At 38.9% G+C, this 10,683-nt stretch overlaps 1 pseudogene; it reads right to left on the bottom strand.

Annotated features, from left to right (window-relative positions):
• Positions 1-1,010: 1,010 nt before the first annotated feature.
• The window catches only part of LOC125156953 (nucleoplasmin-3-like), a 65,043-nt pseudogene continuing 55,370 nt past the window's right edge, over positions 1,011-10,683 (bottom strand).

Genomic DNA, 10,683 nt, shown 5'->3' with positions numbered 1-10,683 from the left:
GAGCGAGAGAACAGGGGAGAGGGGCAGAGGGAGAAAGAGAATCTTATTTTATTTATTTGTGGATTTTATCGTTTTATTTTTTTTATATCACTTATGGACAAGTTAGTAAGTTAGTTAACATATACTGTATACAGCGTGCTTTTGGTTTTGGGAGTAGATTCCCATGATGCATCACTTAAGTAAAACACCCAGGGCTCGTCCCAAGAGGTGCCCTCCTCAATGCCAATCACCCGTTTTCCCCGCCACCCCCTTGCACCCTCAGTTTGTTCTCTGTATTTAAGAGCCTCTGATGGCTTGCCTCCCTCTCTGTTCGTAACTATTCTTTTTCTTTCCCTTCCCCCGTGGTCTTCTGTTGAGTTTCTCAACTTCCACATATGAGTGAAAACATATGATATCTGTCCTTTTTTTGGACTGACTCATTTCGAGAAGGAGAATCTTAAGCAGCCTCCACGCTCAGGGCGAAGCCCCATATGAGGCTCAGTCCCACGACCCTGGGATCATGACCTGAGCCAAAATCAAGAGTCGGGTACCCGACTGACTGAGCCACCCAGGCGCCCCGGGTTTTTTCCAGTTTCGATTTTATGAATGATGCTTCTATGAACATTCGTGTCCGAGTTTTTCACGGACATCTGCTTTCCCTTGAGGATACGGCTCAGGATAGAATTTCTGGGTCGTGTGGTAACTGTATGTTTAATTATTGAAAGAACACCTAAGCTATTTCCCAAAGGGCCTACACCCTTTAACATTCCCTCTGTCGATGTGTAAAAGTGCCGATTTCTCCACATCCTCGTCAACACTTATCCTTGTCCATCTTTTTTAGTATAGCCATCCTAGTGCCGTGTTGTTGTTGATTTGTTTGTTTTTGCAGGAAAAAAAAAACCCACTCCACGTCGCTGTATTTCAACCTTTATCGAAAAATGTGGGAAGTATTACACATGTGTAGTCCTGAGCTTCTGATGCTGACTTCCGATCTCATAGGTAAAGTGGGGAAAGAGGGTCAGAATAGAAGTTCAGAGGTCCTGCCACCCAAGGAGGCTGGGGCCTCCTTGCCTCTTGGCAAGCAGGATGGGGCACAACTCGGCTTCCTCCTCCTCACTCCCCTCTTCACTCTCTTCTTCATCAGAAACGTCAGTGCTTTTCGCGTTGCCCCGCGATCCGCGCAGGCCCGGAACCCGACTCCAGATGGAAGGTTACAGGGGGTTGGAGCTGGACGTCCTCCAACCTGAGCGTGAGTTGGACAACTCAGGACAACTCAGGACAACTTGAGGTTGGCCACCGGGACTGCAGTCTCCTGGCGGTCTTGGTTCCCGGCCATGACTTCTAGGACATTACACTGACCTTTGGCCCCCTTGATGAGGCAGAGCGTGGTCAAAGCCAGCACACGCCCCACATCATCCTCTTCCTCTACCTTGAAGGTGAAAGAGCGGATCTGGCTGGATTGCTGACAGTCCACTTAGGAAAAGGAAAAACTGTCCATGGTGACGGGAGGCCAGACCTGCCCACCACCCTCTACCCTGCCCGGGCATGGGCTCGGCTCTCCTGATTCCAAAATGCTAAGGCGGTGGCAACACCGGCGGCCGTACTGCAAGCTCGCTGTGATTTTGGTTTACATTTCTTCCCTGATGACTAATGATGTTAAGCAAGTGCTTGGCCATTTGTGTATCTTCTTCAGAGAAAGGTCCATTCAATCCTTTGCCCCTGTTTTAACTCATTTAATTGTGTGTGGTTTTTTTTAAAAAATTGTTAAATGGTGTTCTTTATTTACTCTGGGCACAAGGCCCTATCAGATATATTATTTGCAAGTATTTTTCCACTTATGTGAATTGTCTTTTCATTTTCTTAAAGACGTCTGTTGACGCGCAAAAGTGTCTAATTTTGATGAAGTCTAATTAACGTATTTTGTCCTTAATTGCTTATGCTTTTGGTGTGGTCTCTAAGAAGACGTTGCCTAACCCGGGGTCATGAGGTTTTACTCCTTTATTTTCTTCCAAGAGTTTTATAGGTTTGGCTCTTACATTTGGGTCTATGATCTCTTTGGAATTATTTTTTGTATATGGTGGGAAGTAGGAGTCTAATTTCTTTCTTTCTTTTTCTTTCTTTCTTTCTTTCTTTCTTTCTTCTGTCTTTCTTCTCTTTTTTCTTTTTTCTTTCTTCTCTTTCTTTCTTTCTTTCTTTCTTCTTTCTTTCTTCTCTTTCTTTCTTCTTTCTTCTTCTTCTTTCTTTTGTATTTCTTCTTTCTTCTTTCTTTCTTTCTTTCTTTCTTTCTTCTTTCCTCTTTCTTTCTTTCTTTCTTCTCTCTTTTTTCTTTCTTCTTCCTTTCTTCTCTTTCTTTCTTCTTTCTTTCTTCTCTTTCTTCTTTCTTCTTTCTTTCTTCTTCCCTCTTTCTTCTTTCTTCTTTCTTTCTTTCTTCTTTCTTTTGTCTTTCTTCTTTCTTTATTCTTTCTTCTTTCTTTCTTTCTTTCTTTCTTTTTTGCATGTGGATGTCTAGCTGCCTTGGCACCATTCGTTGAAAAGAGTATTTTGTCTCTCATTGCATTGTCTTGGCACTCTTGTCAAAAATCAATTAACCATGAGCTCATACTTATCTGTTATTTCTGCTCTACAACTTAGAGTACGGACTGAGCTTTGAAATTTCCTAGTTTAACTCAATTCAGACTTCCATCGTATTTGACCTGACATGACCTTTTAAGTCTGCCACTACTGTACTCATGCTGATCCTTTGTACCACCAAGCCCGGGACTCCCCCCCCCCCCCCCATTTACTCCTATCCATCCCCAATGTTTTGTGTCCCTCTCTGGTGTGCATGTCGACAAAAGGAGCAGAGAGGTGGATGACCTCTGGTGGGGCATTTAAGGTTTACATATGCTTTTCAAGTATAGCAAACGGGTAGAGGGCTAAGCAGGAAATATTTATAGAAAGAAAATAAAAAATACATATGCCATCAGTGATAATAATGGGAGACTTCACTAGCCTATGTTTGATAGTGGCTAGAAAAAAAATAGATGATCAACAAGGAAATGGAAGATACGAACAATACTATAGACGACTTAGAAAAGACATCTTCGGATCACTCCATGGAACAACGGTAGAATGCACATTCTTTTCAAGTGCACACAAAACGCAATCCAAGGCAGACCATACGCAGAGCTGTATAACAAGACTCAATAAATTTCAAAGGATTTAAGCCATATGGAGTATGTTCTCTGACCACAAAGGAATGAAATGAGAAACCGACAACACAAATAATTTGTGAAAGTCACAAATACGAAGAAATCAAGTCACGTACTTTTAAATAGCCAATGGGTAAAAGAAGAAATCACAAAGGAAATCAGAAAATACTTTGAGCTGAATAAAAGTGAAGATAAAATATACCAAAACCTATTGGATGCAGTGAAAGCAGTGACTAAAGAGAAATTTATAGCTCTGAACACCTGTATAAAAATGATCTCGCGATCAACAACCTAATCTCCACCTTAAGGAACTAGAAAAAAAGGGAAACTAAACCCAAAGAAAGCAGGAGGAAATAATAAAGATCAGAGAAGACATTAATGAAATAGAGGATACAAAACCAATAGAGAAAATCAACAAAACCAAAAGTTGATTGTTAAAAAAGATCAACGAAATGGACAAGGCTTTAGCCAAATCGACCAAGGTGAAAAGAGAGAAAACTCATCTTGCTAAACCACGTATGAAAGAGGGAATGTTACCTCCAATCTTACAGAAGTCTTAAAAAACTAGAAATAGAAGGGAACTTCCTCTTTCTGATAAAAGGTATCTACAAAAAATTCACAGCTAACATCACACATAATACTGAATACTTTCTCCCAAAGATCAGAAACAAAATAAGGGTATCTATTCTAACTACTTCCTTCCGACATTGTACTGGAGGGTCTAGTCAGGGCGATTAGATAAGAAAAAAAAATAAAAAGTATCTAGATTAGAAAGGAAGAAGTAAAACCATTTCTATTTTTACATGAACGGATCTTGTATATAGAATATTTTAAAGAATACATACACAGAAAAACTATTAGAATAAAGAAGTTCAGTAAGGTTGTCAGGTACAAGATCAATATACATCAATTAACTGTATTTTTCTAGGAAAGAAAAGAATATCAAAAAAATAAAATACTTATGAATAAGTTTAACCAAAAAAGTGTAAAATGTATAGTCTGCAAGCTATAAAACAGGGTCAAAAGACAGGAAAGAAAATGCAAATATGTAGAAAGCCATACAGTGTTCATGATTCAAAAAGCCTAATATTGTTATATGGAGATACTCGCCACGTTGATCTATAGATTTAATGCAATCTCAGTGAAAATCCAAGCAGGCTTCTTTGCCAGCTAATCCTAAAGCTAATCCCAAAATTCATATGGAAATTCAAAGTTCTCATAATAGCCTAAATGATATTTAAAAAGAAGAGCAAAGTTGGAGGACACATTCTTTCTGATTTCAAAACTTACTACAAAGATACAGTAATAAAACCAGTGTAATGTTGGCATAAAGATAGACATATAGATCAATGGAATAGAATTGGAGTCCATAAATAAAGGCTCACACTTATAGTCAATTGATTTTATTTTTTATCTTTATTTTTAAAATGCTTATTTATTTATTTATTTATTTATTTTGAGAACGAGTGTCTGTGTGAGAGAGCAGGGGAGGGGCAGAGACAGAAGGAGAGAGAGAATTCCAAGCAGGCTCTGTGTTGACGTGGGCCTCGATCTCAGAGTGATCATGACGTGAGCTGAAATCAAGAGATGCTTAACCAACTGGGCCACCCGGGTGCCCTATAGTCAATTGATTTTCAGGAAGAGTGCCAAGTTAATTCCATAGGGTAAGAATCGTCTTCAACAAATGGTTCTGGGACAACTGGATATCCACCTGGAAAAAAAAAAGGGATTTACTACCTCACACCGTATACAAAAAATAATTCAAAAGGTATCATTAACTTAAATATAAGAGCTACAATTAGAAAACGCTTAGAAGAAAATATAGGAGTAAATCTTCATGACTTGGGTTAGGCAAAGACTTCTTAGATGTGACACCAAAAGCATGAGAGCAAATCATATGTCTGTTAAGGGACTTGCCCCTAGAATCTATAAAATTCTAGAATATATGAAATATAAAATATAATTCAGTAATAAAAGGGCAAGTAACCCAGTTGAACCATGCACAAGGACCTGATTACACATTTCTCCAGGAAGATATACCAATGGCCAATCAACATAAGAAAAATGCCTGACATCATTCAACTTCAAGGAAACACAAGTCAACAACACAGTGAGCTACCAATTCATATCCACGGGGATGGCTAAAAGAAAACAGATGGGCGAGAGTAACTGTTGGTGAAGATGTGGGGAAAACAGAACCCTCATATACTGCTGGTGGGAATGTAAAATATTTCAACCGCTTTGGAAAATGTCTTGCAGTTTTTCCAGAGGTTAAACATAGGGTTACCACAGGCCCCAGCAATTCCACTCCATTTTTACGTATGTATTTTCTTGAATAAATATATAATGACTATTAGATCAATAAGTACATTATAAATATTGTCATTTTCCACAACAATCTCTTAAGGTGGGTACGGCCAGTATCCTTATATCACTGTGACAAGATTGAGATCCAAGGTTAAGTAACTTGCCTAAAGTCATACAACTGGTAAGTCGTGAGGCTAAAATTTGAACCGAGGTGTCTGACTCCAGACCCCATGCTTTTAACCATAAACTTCACTGCTTCCATATAAAAATAGGTATTTGAAATATGCGTATAATAAAAATCCACAGTCTTCTTGAAGGGCTTCTTGAAAAATTGTCCCTTGTACATGGTAATAAACCACCGGTTTTTAAAATTTTATCCTACGTGTCAGACACCTAAAAAAATTTTTTTTTTAATTGTGACATAAACACGTCGGCGTGGATGCTACTTTTGTCTCATTTTGTTAGAGTAGTTAAGCGATTTGCCCAAGATCACACAGCTAGTTAAGTGTCAGAGCTGGGATACAAACACAGCTAATCTGGCTCCAGTGTCCATGTTTTGAACCACTAGGAAATACGTCTCTCAATAAAATCTATTGGGCTTAGGGGAGCCCCAATAATTGCCACCCTTCTCTTCCGTCTGAGCTCGCAGGATGCACACTATGAGATAGAAACGCCAGCTTTGTTGTGGCTAACGCTGTTGGGAGAAATGAAACTTAGGTGGGTTATCTGCCTGTCCCAGGCCTCTCCCACGGAAACTCAAAGCTCTTTGCAGGCAGATACCAGGGAGAGGCCGAAACAGTCACAGCGGCCCAGGTCTCTCTCCCAACCTCACCCACTAGGTAAATCTGACCACGGGCTGGACAGAAGCCAAGGAGTGTGACCACAGGCCCTCAGGAGAGGTCAGCAATTGTAGACAAATTCTACAGTTTGTTCACATTGTAAACCAAGACGTCCTTTTACAAATAGCGAGGCACGGCATCTGCAAAGCTTTCTCTACCCAGAAGGGAGGCAATACAGTGAAAAGAACCCCAGTTTAGGCATTAGGAGACCTGGTGGCCCGACCCAGCTCTGCCTGTATGACCATGGGCGTTACAGTTCACTCCTCTGAGCCAGTAACTAATTACTCCATCCAAGATTCTGCCAATAACATACACTCTGCGAGAACAGTTTCAGAACAAAACAAAGCAAGACAAAACAAAACTGTCCACTTACAGAAAAATTAAGACTGTTCTTTCTTTTTTTTAAAAAAAGGTTTATTTATTTATTTTGAGAGAGAGAGAGATTGAGAGAGCATGAGTGAAGGAAGAGCAGAGTGGGGGTGGGGGGAGGGAGAGGGAGAATCCCAAGGAGGCTCCTTATTGTCAGCGTGGAGCCTGACGCGGGGCTCGATCTCACAAACTGTGAGATCACGACCTGAGCCGAATCATGACCTGATCGTGACCTGGGTCAGATGCTTAACTGACTGAGCCACCCAGGAGCCCCAAGAATCTTCCTTCCTAAGTGATTTCCTTCTTCTGGATTTATTTCTCTAAGCTTACCAACTCTGCCATTAGTTTCTATCATCAAATATTTTAAACAGAATTCACGGGGTCTTTGGTGGTTTTCCTTCCTTTCTCCACTTCCTTTCCTACATCTTGTTATTCTTCTTCCCATGCTTTCTACTTGATATATTCCAATCTCCTTCAACCTATACATTCTCCAATAAGCAACATGGGGAGGAGGAGGGGGCGGGAAGGAAGGAAGGGAGAAAAAGAAAAGAAAAAATTTAAAGCTACTTTGCATTCTTTTAAAAAAAAAATGCTTTTTCTGGGGGCACCTGGGTGGCTCAGTTGATTAAGCGTCGGACTGTTGACTTTAGCTCAGGTCATGATCTCACGGTCCGTGAGTTCGAGCCCTGCATCAGGCTCTGTGCTGACAATGCAGAGCCTGCTTGGGATTCTCTCTTCCTCCCTCTCTCTCTCTTTGCTCCTCCCCTTCTTGCTCTCTCTCTCTCTCTCTCTCTCTCTCTCAAAATTAAAAAAAATGCTTTCTCTTCATTTTTTAAGTATAAAGTAAATCACACTCATCATGTGTATATATTTGTCTAATTATGTATTCAAACCCTCTCTTGTCATCTAAACTATCAGCTCCATGAGGGCAAAAAGTACAATGGTTTGTTCAGTTTTGCATACCTATACCTTGCCTGATGTTGAGCATAAAAGTGAGTAGTTACAAACAAGTTCAGTAATCATTTTAAAGAAACCCAAAGTGTATGGGATTTCTCATTACAAACAAGTGACGATCTTCATCAATTGTGAGAGGACGATCATTTCTCTCCCGTTTTCTTCTCGGTGAGCATGCAACCTCTTCCCTCTAGCCCTCATGTTGCAAGTTGATTCAATCAATCCAGTAAAATAACTCGCCGATCCAGCTACAAATTACAAAGCCATCGTCTAAATGTATTGATCATGAAATTGATTGACTAGAGTAGCGCCTAAGTTCATCAATAGTGCCACGGAACATAGCACAGGGCTTAATGAAAATGCTTTACCCAAGCGCAGTGACACAACCAGGTCTAGGTACACACTGCCAGTGAATCTGTCCTTTCGGGGGCGTCCGGAGACATTTGAAACGGAAGGAGCTATTTAGACCATCTTAACCTGATAAAGATGAAAAAGGTGCATCTTGTTGGTGTCCAGCTTTTCCAAGTCTTAGAGTTTATTCCTCTGAGATGTTCAACATTTCTTATACTTGAGAAATTACAAAAGGTAATTCATTGAAAGCTAAACGCTGTCATTGCCTCCTTTTTCTCTCCATACGTGTGTAAACTTCCCAAGAAGCTCTTGACACTCATTTTGGCAGTTAACAACAGGTAAGGGAACCTTTTTTTCCCCCTAATTTTTGCTGGGAGCAAATAGCAGTAATCCCTTCTGGAACCTCCCCTCTGGAAGCTCCCTAAGACTGGCAGTCGCCATGGGCTGAGATTTTCAGTCCTGCAGTATTTCCACATTTGTTCTATTTATAGGGCTGTTATTTTTTTTTTAATTTTATTTTTTAATTTTTTGTGCTTGATGTATAGGAGAGAAGTTAAGTCTCTAACTAACCAAGACATTTCCCCCCCCCCCAAACTTCCAGCAAGTCCTTTGCATCATTTCTTCCCGTGCTGATCCTTCTTTTTGGAGTGCAAACAATGCCTTAGGTAATGCTGCAAACGTTTGGTTCAAGCTGAAGATCCCTTGGTTAAAGTCACATTTGCAGACCTTGAGGGTACTTCATACCAAACCAATGCATCTCAAAGACTTCCATAGGCCTCCCGGAAGCCCCTATACCAGTTTTTCACCAAGAAGGAGGAAAATGAGTGTGTGAGGAAGTGATAACAACTATGGTGGAAAGAAGAGGCAGAATGTGTGTGTGTGTGTGTGTGTGTGTGTGTACGTACATACTCGTGTACTTGGGTAGTAGGTGCCCAATAGGAGTCTGTTCTTTTTCTTCTTATTATTACTATCATCATCATTATTATTATTAGTCACATGTGAAAAAATGTCTTCTTTCTAAAAGGATACAGATCACACAGGTCAAGGGTAATATTGGCCCTACGCTTCAGTGACCGATAGGTCAACTCTTTAATCCATTGTTTTTTTCTGTGTCAATAGCGAAGTATCTGCCAACATAATGGGGAAAATGTCCAAGCAAGCATGGTAAGTGCTCCTCATGACAGCTGAGGACATCTGGGTGTTCCATCAAAATTCGACCTCAAACTCTTGGAGTTTGACCTGAAAACAGAAAAATGCAAAGTTTAGATTATATGAATAACAGTATACTTGTTTCTAAAAAGTCCTAGGCGTAACAAACAATTGTTGCAAACATAGTCTAATCACTGGATTCTGTTGTATTTGTTCCTCATATGAGAGAACGATGTTTTAAGCAATAGTTGTTTTTTTTTTTAAATGTTTCCTCATCGAAAAAGAAAGCCCAGAAATGGCTTATTTATTAGCTTTCAACCTACAGTGAAATCACAGCTGAAGGAAGGAAAAAAGACTAACTTTCTCTTCCATTAAAATGAGATGGGGGTGTCTGGGTGGCTCAGTTGGTTAAGCGTCTGACTTCGGCTCAGGTCATGATCTTGTGGTTTCATGGGTTCGAGCCCCACGTGGGGCTCTGTGCTGACAGCTCAGACCCTGGAGCCTTGCTTCAGATTCTGTGTCTCTCTCTCTCTCTGCCCCTCCCCCGCTCATGCTCTGTCTCTGTCTCTCAAAAATAAAAAAAAAGTTTAAAAAAATGTAAAAAAATAAAATGAGATAAAAATAGTTAAATGATGAACACAAAATTTACTTATGTTTTAATTTTTCTCTCCCATTTTTATAACTGACTCATGCGAGTTCATTTTTATTTCAACTTCTAATTAAATGAAATAATGTAAATTTCAGTCATAATACAAGTAGGTAAAGCAAGAAAATAAATAATTCGTCTTTCCATGATTGGCTCTGTTACCAGATTAGAGTGGGTTCAAAAATATGTGTATTAACACTTGAATGATAATACTAATGTATTATTATTATTATTTTGTATTATATTTATATTATATTACATTATTTTATTTATATTTATATTTATTATATATTATATATTATATAATGTTTATATTACTTTTTATATTTTATATATTTATTTATATTATATTATTATATATTACATTATATTTTTATATTTTATATTTATTTATATTACATTTATATTACTAATAATATTATTAATATTCTATATTTATATAGTTCCTCACCTTGATAAAGAATATCTACAAAAAGTCTATAGCTAACACCATACTTAATGGTGAGAAACTAGAGGTATTTCCACTAGGATCAGGTACAATGCAAGGATGTCCCTCCCCATCAGTCCTTTTCAACATTATCCTGGAATTTTTAGTGAATACAATAAGACAAGAAAGGGAAATAAAGGGCATACAGATTGGGAAGGGAAAATAAAACTATCTTTGTTCACAGATGACATGATGGTCAATGTAGAAAATCCTAAAGAATCAACAAAAAACTCTTGGAACTAATAAATGATTCTAGCAAGTGGGAGGATACAAAGTTATTATACAGAAGCCAGTCATTTTCTTATATGCCAACAATGAACAAGTGAAACTTGAAATTAATATCACAATAGGAATATTAGCAGCCCCAAAATGAAATACATAGGTATGAATCCAAAACAATGTGTATAATAT

This window comes from Prionailurus viverrinus, chromosome X (genome assembly GCF_022837055.1).
Source record: "Prionailurus viverrinus isolate Anna chromosome X, UM_Priviv_1.0, whole genome shotgun sequence".
NCBI lineage: Eukaryota > Metazoa > Chordata > Mammalia > Carnivora > Felidae > Prionailurus > Prionailurus viverrinus.
The sequence above is the reverse complement of the archived record's forward strand: the minus strand, read 5'-3'. Positions and strand labels throughout refer to the sequence as shown.